The sequence below is a fragment of the Rana temporaria genome, chromosome 6, assembly GCF_905171775.1.
Source record: "Rana temporaria chromosome 6, aRanTem1.1, whole genome shotgun sequence".
In the NCBI taxonomy this organism is placed as follows: Eukaryota; Metazoa; Chordata; class Amphibia; order Anura; family Ranidae; genus Rana; species Rana temporaria.
This window is the reverse complement of record NC_053494.1, coordinates 196,287,388-196,306,683: the sequence shown is the minus strand read 5'-3', so window position 1 is coordinate 196,306,683 and position 19,296 is coordinate 196,287,388. Positions and strand designations below refer to the sequence as shown.

The following is a 19,296-nucleotide window of genomic DNA, read 5'->3' as shown; positions in this document are numbered from 1 at the left end:
TTCGAACATCCGAATAGCTGAAAGTACTAAAATACGAAAATTACGGAATTACGAATAAGCAAAATAACGAACAAGCGAAAATACAAACGTACGATTGGACAAACTTACTAGAATACAAAACACCAAAACAGCAAAAGAACGAAAATGACATCTATAACGAACGATTTGCATTCCTTATTTTAAATCCTTTGTCTGTTCGTATTTTCATTCATATGTTCGTATTTTCATTTGTGTGTTTTGTAAATCCGTTTCTTTTTCTGTTCGTAAATTTGTGTACTCGAATCGTTCTTTCAAATGGGCACTGGGCAGTGTTAGTGGGTGATTACTTAATATCTTAGCCAATCAGCTTATCTCTTTTGTGCTGAGTCACATTGGACAGTGTAAAGCCTCGTACACACGATCGGACTTCAAATAAACTTTTCGTGGATTTTTGTCCGAAGGGAGTTGGCCGGACTTTTGAAACCAAAAAAGTTTGTCCGATGGAGCGTACACACGGTCGGATTTTTTGGAAAACTCTAATTTTGAAGTTTGTTGGCAAAAAGTCCGACTGTGTGTACGGGGCTAAAGAGAAAGTCTATCTTAATATGGATTAACCGCGTGTTGAAAATGAAACTAAGAGCAGAGACGGGATTTTGGGAGAGATGGAGGCGGATGGGCTTCTGCTGGGGATGGAGATGGTGTCCGGCTCCGGTGTGGGGCTGAGCCCAGAACAGAGCGCCGCCCTGCGGACATCACTGCTTCTCCTCCGCAGGAACATGAAGCTGTCCAGGGTTCTGTTCTGGGGGAAGATCCTCGGAGTACGGGGGGACTATTATATCTGCCAGGGGATCGAGGAGGAGGGAGAGGAGCTCCGGGGGAGGAAGACCTTCTACAGCCTGAACTGTATGGACTGGTGTCTCCTGCCGTCACCCACCGAGGCCATCATCGCTGAGGGGCAGGGGATCAAAGGTCGATTCATGGGAGACCCATCTCATGAATATGAGCACACGGTGCGCAAGAAAGTGGGCGAAGGGGGTGCAGCCTATGAAGAGGAAATGACGAGTCACATCAAAGAGGAAACACGTCTGGTGGCCACCATCGCCATGATTGACAAGGAGGCAACCGTGGTACCGCGAGGGGCCTTCATCAAGGATCCACTTGGAGCGGTTAAAAAGAATCCACGTTTCCGAGGTCTTACAGTAAGTGAAGCCAAGAAGCTGAGTTCATTCTTCCACTTCACTCCAACTGTGAACCCCAAGAAACGGTCACTGTTGGAAATGGCTGATCTGGATCCTTGAATAGACTTCCTGGACACCTTGGAACACGATATCCCCAGAGGGTGCTGGAGTCTGCAGTTCGAGCAGGGCAACGGTGTGGTCCTGTGTCTAAGACAGGTATCTGCACCCACTTCCGGCGACACAGTCTGTGGGTAGACTGCGGGCAGGACGTCAGATCCCCCCCCCCATTGTGTTCTGGAAAACACAGGCTCCCAGAACACAACAGGGACCAGTGAGCATGGCGCAGCGCATCTCATGCATGCGCCGTAGGGAACCGGGCAGAGAATTTGCAATGCTTCACTTCCTGGTTCCCTCACCGAGGATGGCGGTGGGGGCAGCAGAGTGACAAGCAATCGCTCGTCCTCTTGCTGCTGACGTCGCTGGACTCCAGGACAGATAAGTGTGCTGATATTAAAAGTCAGCAGCTGCAGTATTTGTAGCTGCTGGCTTTTAATATATTTTTTTTCGGCGGAGATACGCTTTAACTGCTTGCATTTGGGGATTTTAATGGGCTAAACTCAATATCCTACCTTTTTCTTATTTCATTGGAAAAAATATTTTAGCTTTTAAACCATTCAGTTGTAAATAGTTTTTTTTTTTTTTGTTATCTAAAAATAAGCAGCCAAGCACACACATTAGTGCGCTGGAATGAAAAAAAAAGATCACCCACTTCTAGTAATTATTTTTTACTGCTTGGATTTGTGTTGCTTCTCATGACTGCTAATGAAAAAATAGAGATGTGCCTGAAACATTAACAATTATCACACCGTTAAAGTCATGATATAGTAAATTATTCCAGGACACTTAACCAGTGTTACTAGCCGGCTCAGAAATGAAGATCTCCAGTCGAGATTGCCCCACTAGACACCAGAATTTACAACCAGAGATTTCCAAGGTGCCTAATGCATTTGAATTGCTCTATTACCATTTTGCATATATTTCTTAATTAAAATATGAGGCTCCCTCCTCCAGTCATTTCCCTTGTGCATGTATAAGCAATTTAACTCTAAGTAGAAAGAGCAAATTACACATCAGACGAAAAAGTTAAACTTATAAATCTCTTCTTCCATCTTTTGCCGAGACGTTTTTTCCCCCCGAGAAGAAATGTTAAGTGTGATTTGAGTTTCCAGGGTTTTATCTGCGTTATCTTTTATCCATGTCTCTTAATTTTACCCAAATGCTGAGATTATGTAATTATGTTGTATAATTTTCTAATCTGTCATTTCATTCAGCTCGTAATGCCTTGCCAAAATCAAAATGAGCCTAGGTTAAATGTGGAACTTGTACAGCATTTAAATGGGACAGCTGGCATAACCAGAAAGGTCAGGAGAATAGAGAAAAAGGTTAATTCTAAGCAAAGCTGAAAAATGTCATTTTGGGTAGTACAAATTTTTCATCCCATGGCAACAGGTAGAAATAACACCATGACTGCAAATCTAGCACCACATGATACCAATCAGGGACACTACAGTACATGTATAGCCAAACATTTCAAGTTGTGTCTGAAGCATTAACACTTTAATTTTTTTTAATTAAAATAATAAACGTGTTATACCTGCTCTGCTCTACTGTACCTGCTCTGTGCAGTGGTTTTGCACAAAGTGGCCTGGATCCTCCACTGTTTGGGTCCCACGCCGGTGCTCCTTGCTCCTCCCTCCTGTGGGGTGCCCCCACAGCAAGCATCTTGCTATAGGGACACCCATGGCAGCCATCAGAAATTTTAGGGCCCCTTACACAGCTTTAGGCCTGGGCCTGACCACCAACATTCCCCAGGGCCCGCCCACCGGCTGTCCTACCGAATCCGCCCACTAGCCATCCCACTGAGTCATCATCTGCATCCCTCTCCACAATGTAACACTCATCCTCACCCAGAATCATTTGCCTCCCTCTCCACGAGAGGGATGGGTGATTCTGTGTGGGGATGAGGATGATGCAGAGGGATGGATGATGTTGGGTGGGGATGAGGATGATGGAGAGGGATGGGTGATTCTGTGTGAGGATGAGGATAATGGAGAGGGATGGATGATGCTGGGTGGGGATGAGGATGATGGAGAGGGATGGATGATGCTGGATGGGGATGAGGATGATGGAGAGGGATGTCTTATTGACCCCACATCTCTCCATAAAGAGGACCTGTCACACCGATTCCTATTACAAGGGATGTTTACATTCCTTGTAATAGGAATAAAAGTGATTAAAAAAAAATGAAAAAAAAAGTGTAAAAATAAAAAGAATTAAGTAAAATAAAAATAAAAAAATACATTTTCAAGACGCCCCTGTCCCCGTTATCTCGTGCGCAGAAGCGAACACGCATGAAGGTCCCGCCCACATATGTAAACACCGTTCAAACCCCACAGGTATTGTTGCATGCGTTAGAGCAAGAGCAACAATTCTAGCACTAGACCTCCTCTGTAACTCGAAAATAGTAACCTGTAAAAAAATTTAAAGCGTCACCAATGGAGATTTTTAAGTTTGGCGCCATTCCATGAGTGTGAGCAATTTTAAAGCTTGGCATGTTAGGTATCTACAGTAGGTGCACGCGATATTGTGTCAATCTCGCTCCCTTTCTCGGCGAGATTGAGCACCTACGAGCCCCATCACGGGAGCCAGCGCCGGGCTGGCTTGCCGCGATAGAGAGAAAGCCGTCATAGAAGCGACGGGAGATCCGACTTGGATTCCCGCCAATTCTACACGTGTGCGGCGTTTGTTATGAATCCTGAGGGGGAAGTCCCCGCCGGATTTTAAATAAAAATCCGGCATGGGTTCCCCCCTCAGGAGCATACCGGGCCCTTAGGTCTGTTATGGGTTGTAAGGAGAGCCCCCCCACACCAAAAAAACGGCGTAGGGGGTCCCCCTACAATCCATACCAGACCCGTATCCAAAGCACGCTACCCGGCCGGCCAGGAAAGGAGTGGGGACGAGCGAGCGCCCCCCCCCCTCCTGAGCCGTACCAGGCTGCATGCCCTCAACATGGGGGGGTTGGGTGCTCTGGGGCAGGGGGGGCGCACTGCGGCCCCCCCCACCCCAGAGCACCCTGTCCCCATGTTGATGAGGACAGGGCCCCTTCCCGACAACCCTGGCCGTTGGTTGTCGGGGTATGCGGGCGGGAGGCTTATCGGAATCTGGGAGCCCCCTTTAATAAGGGGGCCCCCAGATACCGGCCCCCCACCCTAAGTGAATGGATATGGGGTACATCGTACCCCTACCCATTCACCTGGAGGAAAAATGTTAAAGTCATTAAACACAACACAAGAGTTTTTAAAATAATTTATTAGTCTGCTCCGGAGGCCGCCCCCTGTCTTCTTTAGCTCTGTTTACCAGGGGGGGCTTCTTCTTTGACTTCTTCGGGTGGGGGCCGCTCTTCGCCGCCGTCCGGTTCTCTTCCACCGCCGGGGGGGGGTCGCTTTTATAAAAGCGCCCACTCCTCGGCGGGTTTCCTCCGACGTCTTCGGCGGGGGGTGGTGTGCTTCTTCTTCCGCTATCCGGGGGGGTCTTCTTCGGCTATCCGGGGGGTCTTCTGCTATGTTCGCCGCTCTCCGCTGTTGACTCGGCGCACCCCGGTTCTTCCTCCAGCTGTCCGGTGCCTTCTCCTTCAGCGCTGTGACGTATTCTTCTTCTTCCGGGATGTGACGTCATCTTCTTCTCTTCTCCCAATGTTGACACGCCGGCTCTTCTCGCTGAAATGACGGATGCGCGGCTTGCATCGGACCTATATAGGCCTCACAGTCCCATCATGCTCTGTACCTACCCATGTGATACCTACCCATGTGGGTAGGTATCACATGGGTAGGTACCAGAGCATGATGGGATTGTGAGGTCTATATAAATCCGATGCAAGCCGCGCACCCGTCATTGCAGCGAGGAAAGGCGACGTGTCAACATCGGGAGAAGAAGAGAAGTGAAGAACATGACGTCACAGCACGGAAGAAGAACTCACAGCACGGAAGGAGAAGAAGACGTACAGCACGGAAGAAGAAGGCATCGGACAGCGAGAGGAAGAACCGGGGTGCGCCGAGTCAACAGCGGAGAGCGGCGAACATAGCAGGAGACCCCCGGAGAGTTGAGAAGACCCCCCGGATAGCGGAGAAGACCAGTCGGGATAGCGGAAGAAGAAGCCCCCCGGCCAAAGACGCCTGAGGAAACCCGCCGGGGGGTGGGGGCTTTTTTAAAAGCGACCCCCCCGGCGGTGGAAGAGAACCAGACGGCGGCCCCCACCCACCCGAAGACGTCAAAGAAGAAGCTCCCCCTGGTAAAAGAGCTAATAAAGAAGACAGGGGGAGCCTCCGGAGCAGAAAAATAAATTATTTTAAAAACCCTTGTGTGGTGTGTTTATTAACTTTGACATTTTTCCTACAGGTGAATGGTTAGGGGTACGATGTACCCCATATCCATTCACTTAGGGTGGGGGGCCGGTATCTGGGGGCCCCCTTATTAAAGGGGGCTCCCAGATTCCGATAAGCATACCCCGACAACCAACGGCCAGGGTTGTCGAGAAGGGGCCCTGTCCTCATCAACATGGGGACAGGGTGCTCTGAGGTGGGGGGGCCGCAGTGCGCCCCCCTGCCCCAGAGCACCCAACCCCCCCATGTTGAGGGCATGCAGCCTGGTACGGCTCAGGAGGGGGGGCGCTCGCTCATCCCCACTCCCTTCCTGGCTGGCCGGGTAGCGTGCTTTGGATACGGGTCTGGTATGGATTGTAGGGGGACCTCCTACACCGTTTTTTTCGGCGTAGGGGGGCTCTCCTTACAACCCATAACAGACCTAAGGGCCCGGTATGCTCCTGAGGGGGAACCCATGCCGGATTTTTATTTAAAATCTGGCGGGGACTTCCCCCTCAGGATTCATAACAAACGCCGCACACGTGTAGAATTGGCGGGAATTCAAGTCGGATCTCCCGTCGCTTCTATGACGCGCTTGCTGGGATGTGCTGTCACTATTCCAGTGAGTGCGAGATGTCGGCGAGATCTCGGCACCATGTCGCCGAGAATCAGTGCGATGCTGTCGTGCTAAAAACACAATATCACAAACACCTACTGTATTTACTCGGCGTAACATCATCTTTTACATTATATAAAAAATTGGGCTAACTTTACTGTTTTGTTATTTTTAATTCATGAAACCATTTTTTTCCCAAAAAAGGCGTTTGAAAAATTATTGTGCAAGAAAAAAATTGACAGCAGCGGGAGCCAATGGCGCCGCTACTGTGTCTCAGCCAATCAGGAGGAAGAGTCCCAACATTTTGGGGCCCCTTACACAGCTTTAGGCCTGGGCCTGACCACCAACATTCCCCAGGGCCCGCCCACCGGCTGTCCTACCGAATCCACCCACTAGCCATCCCACTGAGTCATCATCTGCATCCCTCTCCACAATGTAACTCTCATCCTCACCCAGAATCATTTGCCTCCCTCTCCAAGAGAGGGATGGGTGATTCTGTGTGGGGATGAGGATGATGGAGAGGGATGGATGATGCTGGGTGGGGATGAGGATGATGGAGAGGGATGGATGATGCTGGATGGGGATGAGGATGATGGAGAGGGATGTCTTATTGACCCCACATCTCTCCATAAAGAGGACCTGTCACACCGATTCCTATTACAAGGGATGTTTACATTCCTTGTAATAGGAATAAAAGTGATAAAAAAAAATGTAAAAAAAAGTGTAAAAATAAAAAGAATTAAGTAAAATAAAAAAATACATTTTCAAGACGCCCCTGTCCCCGTTATCTCGTGCGCAGAAGCGAACATGCATGCAGGTCCCGCCCACATATGTAAACGCCGTTCAAACCCCACATGTGAGGTATTGTTGCATGCGTTAGAGCAAGAGAAACAATTCTAGCACTAGACCTCCTCTGTAACTCGAAAATAGTAACCTGTAAAAAATGTTAAAGCGTCACCAATGGAGATTTTTAAGTTTGGCGCCATTCTATGAGTGTGAGCAATTTTAAAGCGTGACATGTTAGGTATCTATTTACTCGGCGTAACATCATCTTTCACATTATATAAAAAATTGGGCTAACTTTACTGTTTTGTTATTTTTTAATTCATGAAACCGTTTTTTTCCCCCAAAAAAGGCATTTGAAATGTTATTAATTAATTAATTAATATTAATATTATTATTGTGCAAATACCGTGCGAGGAAAAAAGTTGCAATGACCGCCATTTTATTCCCTAGGGTGTCTGCTAAAAAAAATATATAATGTTTGGAGGTTCTGATTAATTTTCTAGCAAAAAAAATGTGATTTTTACATGAAGCAGAGAAGTGCCAAAATTGGCCCGGTGGTTAAGTGGTTAATGCATACTGTTGGACAGGACAATTTGGCTGGTTAACAGGCTGGTCGGTAAGCTGAGCTGGGAATTTTCTTTGGTTTTGTTTTGCATGCTTTAACAATTGTTTAATTTATTTTATTTAAACTTTTTTGTACAGAGTTTTTTTTAAACTGTTTTCAGTCAACGTTATTGTTATGACAGGGGGCGAACGTCACCCCTAGTGATAGCTTTAAGCAGTGACAGGTACTCTATTAGACCCCTGATTCTTCCTTGCTCTCCAAGGAATCCAATCAAACGAAGATCTGTTTGACTGGCTGCTTCCTCTGCTTTACTGGACTGGAGAACACAAAACTGAAACCGGAAGTGACACAATCTTTGTTGTTTCTGGCTTCAATCAACACAGGGGAAATGGGGGAATGGATCTTACAACATCTCCTCTGTGGGTAGCTGGCACAATAATTTACAGCATTACCAGGCACCCTGAAGGAATGGGAGAGCCTAAGAATGGGTGAGGGTCCCCCGTCCAAGCCCTGTAAAAGTGATTGGGTGGCTGTAGAGATGCTTGGATCACGTTTACCTAAAGGCTGAATGCCAGCTTTAAAAAACAGGACAGAAAATAGTTAAAGGGGTTGTAAAATCAGATTTTTTTTTATCTTGATACATTTTATGCATTAAGATAAAAAGCCTTCTGTGTGAAGCAGCCCCCCTCTGCCCCCTAATACTTATCGGAGCCCCATCTCTGTCCAGCTATGTCCACGAGTCCCTCGGCCGCTTGGGACTCTTCCTCCTGATTGGCTGAGACACAGTAGCGGCGCCATTGGCTCTCGCTGCTGTCAATCAAAGTCAGTTGGTCAATCAGGAGAGAAAGGGGTTGGGCCTAAACCACAGCTTCGTGTCTAAATGGACGCTCGGCTGGGGTGCCCCCATAGCAAGCTGGTTGCTGTGGGGGCACTCGACTGGAGGAAGGGGCCAGGAGCAGTGAAGAGGGACCAGAGAAGAGGAGGATCCAGGATGCCCTGTGTAAATCTACTGCACAGAGCAGGAAAGTATAACATGTTTTTTAAACAAGACTTTACAATCACTTTAATATACCACCGCCAATGCACTGCCAGGCCTTTCACATTTTGTCTTACAGAGTGGTAGTAGGTAAATGCGGCTTTGCGCTACAGTTATTTAGCTAGATTCAGGATGGCGAGCGCATAGTTGCGGCAGCGTAGCGTATGGCATTTACACTACGCCGCCGTAATTTAGCGAGGCAAGTACATGATTCTCAAAGTACTTGCCTGCTAAGTTACGGCAGCGTAAATCGGGCGGGCGTAAGGGCGGCTAATTCAAATTCGGCTGAGGGGGCGTGTTTTATGTTAATGGGGCTTGACCTAACGTGATTGAGGTATTTTACAAACGGCGCATGCGCTGTCCACCTACATATCCCAGTGTGCATTGCGGCTAAGTACACCACTCGGTCCTATTGATTTCGACGTGGACGTAAATTACGTAAATCCCTATTCACGGACGACTTACGCAAACAACGTATAATTTTCGAATTTCGACGCGGGAACGGCGGCCATACTTTAACATTACTATTTCAACTATTTGATGGAATATCTTTAGGCCTGATAATGCGTTACATAAACGGCGTATCTGTACTGCGTCGGCCGGGCGTACGTTCGTGAATAGGTGTATCTAGTGATTTACATATTCTACGCCGACCACAATGGAAGCGCCACCTAGCGGCCAGCCTAAATATTGCACCCTAAGATAGGACGGTGCAAGCCGTCGTATCTTAGATAGGTTTAAGTGTATCTCTGTTTGAGAATACACTTAAACTTAGGTCGGCGCAGATTCCGAGTTAGGTCGGTGTATCTACTGATACACCGGCCTAACTCTATGTGAAACTAGCTAATTGTCTCTCATGTAGACTACTCATCTTCTTTTAAGGCTTCAAGTATAAAAACTGTCCTTACCGTACTAGAAAATTCAAGAATTACTCTGAAGCAGCTCCACATAAATTCCAAGAAATACAGATATGCAATATATTTCAGTAATGACTGGGGCCAAGCTCGGAGTTTGTAACATCACCTAACGCTTGCAGTTTTACACTGCAGAGAGCTCATTTTAAATTCATATTAAACTATTCACCAGGGAGACAAGTTTCTGGATAGTTTGGCAATACAATCTAAGAAAATAATCTATTTGAATAAAATATTGCGTAGTTTTCTTTTTTTTTTTTTTTTAAGCATCTCTCCTACACCATGTACCTAGCTGTTGATTAGCATATCTCTTGAGTCCAATTAGCAGGTTCCTTGGGAATTTACTAAAGTTGCAAAACATTTTTCAGCTGTCTTCTTTTATTACAAAGCTTTACACTGCTTTCTTCGAATGCGTATTATTTCTTTATTTATTTATTTTGCCAGTGGGCTTTCATACTCTTGTACCTTTTACACCCTAAAAGGAAAGAAAATACTTGCTCTTGTTAAACTCCATTTTTTTTAGTACTTTTTTTTATCAAAAAGTTTTCAAGAGCCTTATGGCGCTTTAAAGGACATGCTATATCAAACAACTATATTGATTGTAGGACAAATGGAACACAGAATGAAATGGATTGCTTGTTTTGAGTTTCCATTCTGCTGGTTTAGTATAATTGTATGATGAAATTGTTGTTTTCATTTGATTTCTTTGCATATTTCAGTAATGAGAACACTCAAAATCTATCCGTATATGTATATACAGTTGTGCTCATAAGTTTACATACCGTGGCATCATTTATGATTTCTTGGTCATTTTTCTGAGAATCTGAATGATAACACAAAAACAGGGGAATCTTGGCCCTACCACTTCTCTCTGTAGATCGAGGCCAGTTAGCACAGGGGATCACGTGACCGCACAGCTGCAGTGCCAGAAACTGTATTTATTCTTTTAGTTTCTATCAAACACTTATGCCGCGTTCACACGATTTTGCCCGGCCAAATCACATCGTAATTCCGATGGAATTCCATCGGAAATAAAATATAGAACATGTTCTATATCTAAAGTCCAATGGAATTCATCGAAATTTCCAATGAAAAAACTCAGATGGGGCTACACACGTTTGGAAAATCTGACGTGCGCTGATGTCTACGGCGCCTGCGCGATCGTGCCGTTTATAAAGAATGTCATGCCATGACTGGAGGCTCCCGTGCGCATGCGCGGGAGTGACGTCATCGCGGCTCCAGCAAATCACAGCGGGAATCTTGGCCCCTACCACTTCTCTCTGTAGATCGAGGCCAGTTAGCACAGGGGATCACGTGACCGCACGGCTGCAGTGCCAGAAACTGTATTTATCCTTTTCGTTTCTATCAAACACTTATGCCGTGTACACACGATTGGGCTTTTGCCCGGCCAAATCACATCGTAATTCCGATGGAATTCCATCGGAAATATAATATAGAACATGTTCTATATCTAAAGTCCAATGGAATTCATCGGAATTTCCAATGAAAAAACTCAGATGGGGCTACACACGATCGGAAAATCCGACGTGCGCTGATGTCTATGGCGCCTGCGCGATCGTGACGTTTATAAAGAATGTCATGCCATGACTGGCGGCTCCCGTGCGCATGCGCGAGAGTGACGTCATCGCGGCTCGGGCCAATCACAGTGCCGGAGCCGCGATACCCGGAAGTAACTCTGGGATGACGTGTCGCCCGGCCAGTGCTGTGTCAGGCACCGCAGCGGGGGCTTCGATCCCAAGTGAGTATTACATAATGAGCTAGTATGCTATGCATACTAGCTCAATATGCCTTTGTCTTGCAGGTGTTATTTTTTTTTTTTTCAAAAGTGAGTTTACAACCACTTTAATCTGCAAACTAGCAGTAATTCCTTATGAATCTGTCACTATCATCATGACATAAACTCTAAAGTGGGCAAAGGTAGTTCTAAAGGGAGCTGCACCAGACAAGTCGTCTAAGAAACTTTATTGGGTTCCCCAAAGCATTTGAATCATTGGGTCCCCTTATCTCAGGCAGCAATAGCAGGCATATAACATAGACTATTTACTGATATGTATAAAAGATCATAACTGAGAGTTTACACTTCAATAAAATTCGGAGAAACATTAACTTCCCTGGAGGTCTGATTATGTCAGTATTTTTGAATGTCAAAGCAGTAAAATTGTTTTGCATGGAAATTTGTTATTTTATATTGTCGGCCTGTAATTCCTAGGAATAAATGACTTAAATCTGTCTAGTAGAAATTCCGCTCTTCTCCCCCGATAGCTCAGTTTGGCTGGACGGCCAGCTCTAGGAAGGGTTCTGGTGGTCCCAAACGTCTTCCATTTAAGGATTATGGAGGCCACTGTGCTCTTAGGAACCTTAAGTGCAGCAGAACTTAAATGTTTTTAGCAAATGGCTGCAACTTAACAAAGAGTGAAACATTTAAGGGGTCTGAATACTTTCTGTACCCACTGTAAACTCAGTTTATTGTTACAAATAAGTGTGAAATGCAAAACTCCGGATGGTTTAGTAATATATTCGCTTGCCGCCTTCTCACTGTATCTGTACTGTGGATGAGTGCGAGGTGTAGGAAGATGGCGGCGACAGAACATTGCTTGCGTTACAAGACGGGTCGCCTAATCTGACGGACACTGCCCTCGGCCGGAGGACACAGCAGGAGGACATCAGGGATAGCAGGGATAAGGTAAGTAACACTACAGTGCAATCCTGAGTGGGGGCTCGGTATTACCGCTTTTGGTACTGAAAATGAACCCTGAGCCACACTACCGGCAGGAAGGTTAAGAATTTTTTGAGAAACGTTTGGCATTTTGACTAGATCAATCTAAAGGCCTATACACACGATCAGACTTTTCGACAACATTGGTCCGACAGATGTGTTTTATCGGACAATCCGACCGTCTGTACGCTCCATCGGACAATTGTTTTCGGTTTTTCAACCGACAAATGTTCGCTGTGTATGCTCTCAAACTTTCCGACAACAAATGTCCGATGGAGGCTAATCCTATCGTGTGTAAACAAGTCCATCGGACTAAAATCCAAAGTTCAAATGAGCATGCTCAGAACCAATGCTAAACATCAGACTACAATAACAGAAGTTGCCCAAAGGGTAAAGAGCTGAAAAATTATGTGGTTTGGTGAATGTTGGCTGAAAAAGTTCTGCCGTGTGTATGCATACCAAGTGCCCCTTCAGACAAAAATCTGAAAAAGTCCCGTGGAAGTCCGATCGTGTGTACAAAGCTTAAGTCATTGGGGAAGGTCATGTTAAGGTCTTTTAGTGTGTTTTAAGGATGCAATGAGCTGAAAATGCATCCATAGCTTTATTTGCATTTTCTTTTAACAGAAAGAAAGAGAAAACAGCATACAATTGTAAAATAAAATGAAATGTTTAGCATGCCAATAAACAAATAATAATCAAATACAAAAAATAAAGAAAAAACATGAATACAAAGAACCAAACTACTCTAAATACACCCCCCTTTTCCAAGGAAAAAACTCCCTCTAAAAGAAGAAAAAAGTAGAGTAGACTTTTTAAATCCCTTCCTGTCTGCCAAATGTGTATAAGCTTGCAAGAACACAATGCTCAATACCTTAGATGTGTTTAGATAAACACCCAAGAAAAGAAAAAATAGTGGAATCTAACCCATAATCAAAATGTTTTCCCTGAGAACACCATCCAACACAATAAAATATGTATTATAAGAAATCACTTACACTTACAATAGAGACTTCAAATGTGCCCACAAGGAAATTGTCACGTACCTGATGGTGATGAGCCCAAATTGCAGAGGTCGGCCTCCCTTACAGCTCCCACTCGTGGCCCCCTGATAGGATAACAGAAGGCACAGGAGTAAGGAGGGGCACGGGTGCCTGGCAGGATCAACAGGAAGAGGCAGTGGGTCAGTCTAGTAGAAGCTTTCTTGCAGGAACTGGAATACCGGAACTGGATCAGCTCAGCAGAGAGGATAGGTCCAATAGACTGGATCAGCTTAGCAGACTGGAAACCCACACCAGACAGGATCAGCTCAGCAGAGAGGATAGGTCCAATAGACTGGATCAGCTTAGCGGACCGGATCAGCTCAGCAACTGGACTGGAACTAGGACAAACTGGAATCGTTCAGCTGGACTGGAACTAGGACAAACTGGAATCTTTCAGCAGACTGGAGCTGACTGGATCAGCACAGAAGGTCAGACAAGCCGGGTCAGATATCGGGGCGGACAGCGAGGTACAGAGGTGCAGGCAGAAGGGTAGTCAGAACAGGCCAAGGATCAGGTGCAGGCGGATGGCTGGAATAGTCACAGGTAAGCCGGGGTCTTTCACAGGTAAGTCTCAGATCAGGTTTCAGGTACTCAACGCTGTAGAGCAGACAGCAGGGATGGTGTGTGAGGGGCCGGCTTAAATACCCCGCCTGGCTCCAATAGGCGTGTGCACCCGTGCATGCACACGCATGCGTGATCGCAGCCGCGATCGGGAACCGCAAAATCTAAGTCGCCTGTTTCTGGCAGGATCTTCATGACATTGCCCCCCCCCAAGGGGCAGCCTCCGGATGCCCATTCTGGCAAACTTCTCAAGGTGAGATCTCTTAAAGGATTGTACCAGACTCTTAGCGTGGATGTTCCTCTCGGGCTCCCACGAATTTTCTTCAGGTCCGTACCCCTTCCATTTTATCAAAAACTGATTCTGGTTCCTTCTCCTTCTGTAGTCCAGGATAGCCTCCACTTCGAATTCCTCTTCTCCATCTACAATGACAGGATCAGGGGGGGAAGTACTCCGATTTGGAAAAGGGTTGGGAATAGAAGGTTTTAACAGCGATACGTGAAATACAGGATGGTCCCTTAATGAATCTGGGAGTTCTAATTCGTAAGCTACTTCGTTGATTCTCCTCCTAACCGGAAATGGCCCTAAAAATTTGGGGCCCAGCTTCTTCGAAGGACATGCCATCCTCAAATTCGTTGTGGATAACCACACCAGGTCACCAGGAGACAATATTAATTCACCTCGTCTCTTCCTGTCAAAGGTTGTTTTGTTGTGTTCCTGAGTCTTGGTCATAGTTTCCTGCAAAAGCTGGTTATTGGTAGAGAAAAAATTAATTTTCTCCTGGACCGCTGGTACTGTACATTCAGGAAGTGAATTGGGCAGAAATGAGGGATGGAAGCCAAAATTGGCGAAAAAGGGGGTTTGTTTGGTAGCGGAGTGGATGGAGTTATTGTAGGCGAATTCGGCCAATGGAAGCAGAGAAATCCAATCATCTTGTGCAAAAGAGGAAAAGCAGCGTAGATACTGTTCGAGAGTCTGATTCGTCCTCTCAGTTTGCCCATTGGTCTGGGGATGATAAGCGGAGGAAAAGGACAGTTCAATGTCCAGGGCCTTACAGAGGGACCTCCAGAATCGGGAGGTAAATTGCACCCCCCGATCTGAGACGATGTTAGCTGGTACCCCATGGAGTCTGATGATTTCCTTAATGAATGCCTGCGCTGTTTCAGAAGCTGAGGGAGTGCCTTTCATTGGAATAAATTGTGCCATCTTTGACAGACGATCAACTACCACGAAGATAGTGGTATGATCTTCTGCCGGAGGTAATTCAACGATAAAGTCTATGGATAACATTCTCCATGGTCTATCTGGGACAGACAAGGGCTTTAGAAGACCCCAAGCGTTGGTTCTATGGGTCTTGTTTCTGATACAAGTAGTGCAGGATTCAACATACTTTTTACAATCTACCCGTAACTGAGGCCACCAAAAGGTACGCTGTACCAAATCGGTGGTTTTGGTTACGCCAAAATGCTTGGCTAATGCATGGTCATGGCAAAGTTCCAAGACAGATACTCGTAGGCTTTCGGGAGTGTAGATCTTGTCTTCGTGCCAAAATACCCCATCCTTGAACTGCAGTCCTGATTCAGAAGGAGGTGTCTGTCCTGTGGAGGCTTGCTTAATTCGGGAAAGCAGATTTTCCTGAAGAAGAAGAAAGTTGCCAGGGGCAAGGATGGTATCTGGGGTAGCAATTTCTTTTGACTTGTGAAACATCCGGGACAGGGCATCAGGTTTAGTATTTTTGGAACCTGGCCGATACGTGACATGGAAGGAAAATCTGGAGAAAAAGAGCGCCCATCTGGCTTGGCGTGGCCTCAACCGCTTTGCAGATCTCAGATATTCCAGGTTCTTGTGGTCGGTAAATATTAGGATTGGATGGGCAGCTCCCTCCAGCAGGTAGCGCCACTCCTCCAGTGCAGATTTTATTGCCAATAATTCCCGATCCCCTACATCATAGTTCTTCTCTGCTGTTGAGAGTTTACGTGAGAAAAAGGCTACTGGATGAAGTTGGGCCTTGGTTCCTTGTCTTTGGGAAAGTATTGCTCCTACGGCAATTTCAGACGCGTCTACCTCAAGAACAAATGGTAGAGAGGAATCTGGGTGTCCCAAAACAGGAGCAGAGGTAAAGAGTTCCTTAAGGGCCTCAAAGGCTCCTTGGGCCTCAGGGGACCAATGGAAGCGGGTTCCCTGTTTGGTCAATTGGGTGATTGGTGCAATGGTGGCCGAGAAGCCTTTGATAAACTTGCGGTAGAAGTTGGCGAAACCAACAAAACGTTGGATTCCCTTCTTGTCTGCTGGGACTGGCCAGTCCAGGATTGCAGAAATCTTCTGGGGGTCCATCTTGATGCCTTCACTGGAGATGATTAACCCCAGAAATGGTATACTTTCCTGTTCAAATTCGCACTTTTCAGCTTTTGCATATAAACCATGTTGACGAAGACGGCCCAGTACGCTTCTGACATGCCTGCGGTGGAATTCAAGGGAAGAAGAAAAGATTAGAATATCGTCCAGGTAGACGATAACAAATAAGTCCAAAAAGTCTCGGAGGACATCGTTGATAAAATACTGAAAAGTAGCAGGTGCATTGCACAATCCGAAGGGCATCACCAAGTACTCAAAGGGCCCGAATCGAGAACGGAAGGCCGTCTTCCACTCGTCCCCATCCCTGATGCGGACTAGATTATAGGCGCCACGGAGGTCAAGTTTGGTGAAAACCATGGCGGCCCCCAGCCTCTGGAATAACTCTGGCACCAGGGGAAGAGGATAACGGTTCTTCACAGTGATTTTGTTTAATTCCCTGTAGTCGACACAAGGTCGAAGGGTATGGTCTTTTTTCTCGACAAAGAAGATGCCTGCGCCTGCTGGAGATGTGGACAGGCGAATAAACCCCTTCTTTAGGTTTTCATCTATGTATTCCTTCAATGCCCCTTGTTCTACCTCTGTCAAGGGGAAAATCCTACCAAAAGGGATTTCGGCCCCAGGAAGCAGCTCAATAGGACAGTCGTAGGCTCGATGGGGTGGTAGAGCCTCTGCCCTTTGTTTACTGAATACGTCCAGAAAATCATGGTAGGCTTCGGGAATAGACTGGCGTATTTCGGCTTCAGATTCCAGGCATAGTAAGGTAGATGGCCCATGAGGATCTTGGGGTCCACAGAATTGCTGGCAGTACGGTGAAGAAAAGGTAACCTCCCCTGTGGCCCAGTTGATGGCAGGGTTGTGGACTTGTAGCCAGGGCATGCCAAGGATTACAGGAAATATTGGGGAGGAGATTATGTCCATACGTAAAAGTTCATGGTGGGAACTGGAGATAACGGCAAGTATCGGAGCAGTCTCTAGAACTACAGGGCCTGATTTGATAGCAGACCCGTCAGCCAAATGAACAGAAAGTCCATGGGTCTTGGGAAGGAGAGGAATTTGGTGTTTAGCAGCAAAAGATGAGTCCATGAAACAGCTACAGGCCCCGGAGTCAATAATGGCAGGTGTTAGCAGAGTCTTTCCTGGAAGCTGGAACGACACAGAAAGGGCAAGGTGAGATGCAGGCTGGGTAATAAAGTCTGTATGGCTAGGAGACATGGAGAGACACTTACAGAGCTTTAGAGGACAGTTCCTGACATAGTGGCTGGGTCCACCGCAGTACAGACACAGATTATTTACACGACGTCGTTGACGCTCTTCAGGAGTAAGGGAAGGGCGAAGGACGCCCAGCTGCATGGGCTCAGGTGTGTCAGCTGTAGGGGCTGGTGATGCAATGGGTACTGGGTGTAGATGACTTGGGGCCTTGGGAAGCATCCAGGTTGGACGAGAAAACCCCTTCGCTCTCTCAGCCCTTCGCTCTCTTAGGCGTCGATCGATTTGTATGGCTAAATCGATCAGCGCATTCAAAGTCTGTGGAACCCCAACTCTAGCCAGTTCATCTTTCAGAGGATCTGATAGTCCCATGCGGAACTGGTAACGAAGAGCAGCGTCGTTCCAGTCTGTATCTGCGCTCCACCGCCTAAACTCAGCGACATAGTCCTCTGCTGCCCTGCGACCCTGCTGAAGGGTACGTAAAGCAGCTTCTGCAGTTGCTGAAAGCTGGGGGTCTTCGTAAAGCTGTGCCATAGCGTCGAAGAAGGTGGTAAGGTTGGTCACAGACTCATCCTTTCGTTCTAGGAGGCGGTGGGCCCAGGTTTGGGGTTCTCCAGTAAGTAGTGAGATCACAAAGCCCACTTTGGTGACTTCCAGAGAGAAGGTTCGTGGCTGAAGGGCAAAATACAGCTCACAGGAATTACGAAAGGCCCTGAAGTTACTTCGATTTCCAGAGAACTTTTCAGGTGTGGGGACCCTGGGTTCCGGAGGAAGCATCACCACAATTGGTGTCGATCCTGTCCCAGCAGAAGAGGTGGATGCGTGGGAAGATCCTTGGGCTCCAGTGGGGTTGGACAGAACCAGCACCCGTTCTTCTAGCTGGGTGTAGCCGTGCTGAAGATTCTTAACTGCTTCAGTTAAACCAGCCAGGTGCTGACACAGTTCTTCCATAGGGGAGACTCTCTGCTCGGGCTCAGACATGGCTGTCTGCTACTGTCACGTACCTGATGGTGATGAGCCCAAATTGCAGAGGTCAGCCTCCCTTACAGCTCCCACTCGTGGCCCCCTGATAGGATAACAGAAGGCACAGGAGTAAGGAGGGGCACGGGTGCCTGGCAGGATCAACAGGAAGAGGCAGTGGGTCAGTCTAATAGAAGCTTTCTTGCAGGAACTGGAATACCGGAACTGGATCAGCTCAGCAGAGAGGATAGGTCCAATAGACTGGATCAGCTTAGCAGACTGGAAACCCACACCAGACAGGATCAGCTCAGCAGAGAGGATAGGTCCAATAGACTGGATCAGCTTAGCGGACCGGATCAGCTCAGCAACTGGACTGGAACTAGGACAAACTGGAATCGTTCAGCTGAACTGGAACTAGGACAAACTGGAATCTTTCAGCAGACTGGAGCTGACTGGATCAGCACAGAAGGTCAGACAAGCCGGGTCAGATATCGGGGCGGACAGCGAGGTACAGAGGTGCAGGCAGAAGGGTAGTCAGAACAGGCCAAGGATCAGGTGCAGGCGGATGGCTGGAATAGTCACAGGTAAGCCGGGGTCTTTCACAGGTAAGTCTCAGATCAGGTTTCAGGTACTCAACGCTGTAGAGCAGACAGCAGGGATGGTGTGTGAGGGGCCGGCTTAAATACCCCGCCTGGCTCCAATAGGCGTGTGCACCCGTGCATGCACACGCATGCGTGATCGCAGCCACGATCGGGAACCGCAAAATCTAAGTCGCCTGTTTCTGGCAGGATCTTCATGACAGAAATGTACAACAACACAGTAAATACCAACTATATAGACATGAAATTCAAAGATGAAGAGCCATATCTTCCTGCGGGGCGACGGCTTTGTTCTTTTGTTTCCATTTTTGATTTTGTGCACTACTGTTTTACTTACCTAATGGCAGA

General features: G+C 47.0%; 1 pseudogene; it reads left to right on the top strand.

The window, feature by feature from the left end:
- Positions 1 to 621: 621 nt before the first annotated feature.
- Positions 622 to 1,412, top strand: LOC120944448 (annotated as a pseudogene).
- The last annotated feature ends 17,884 nt before the right edge of the window (positions 1,413 to 19,296 follow it).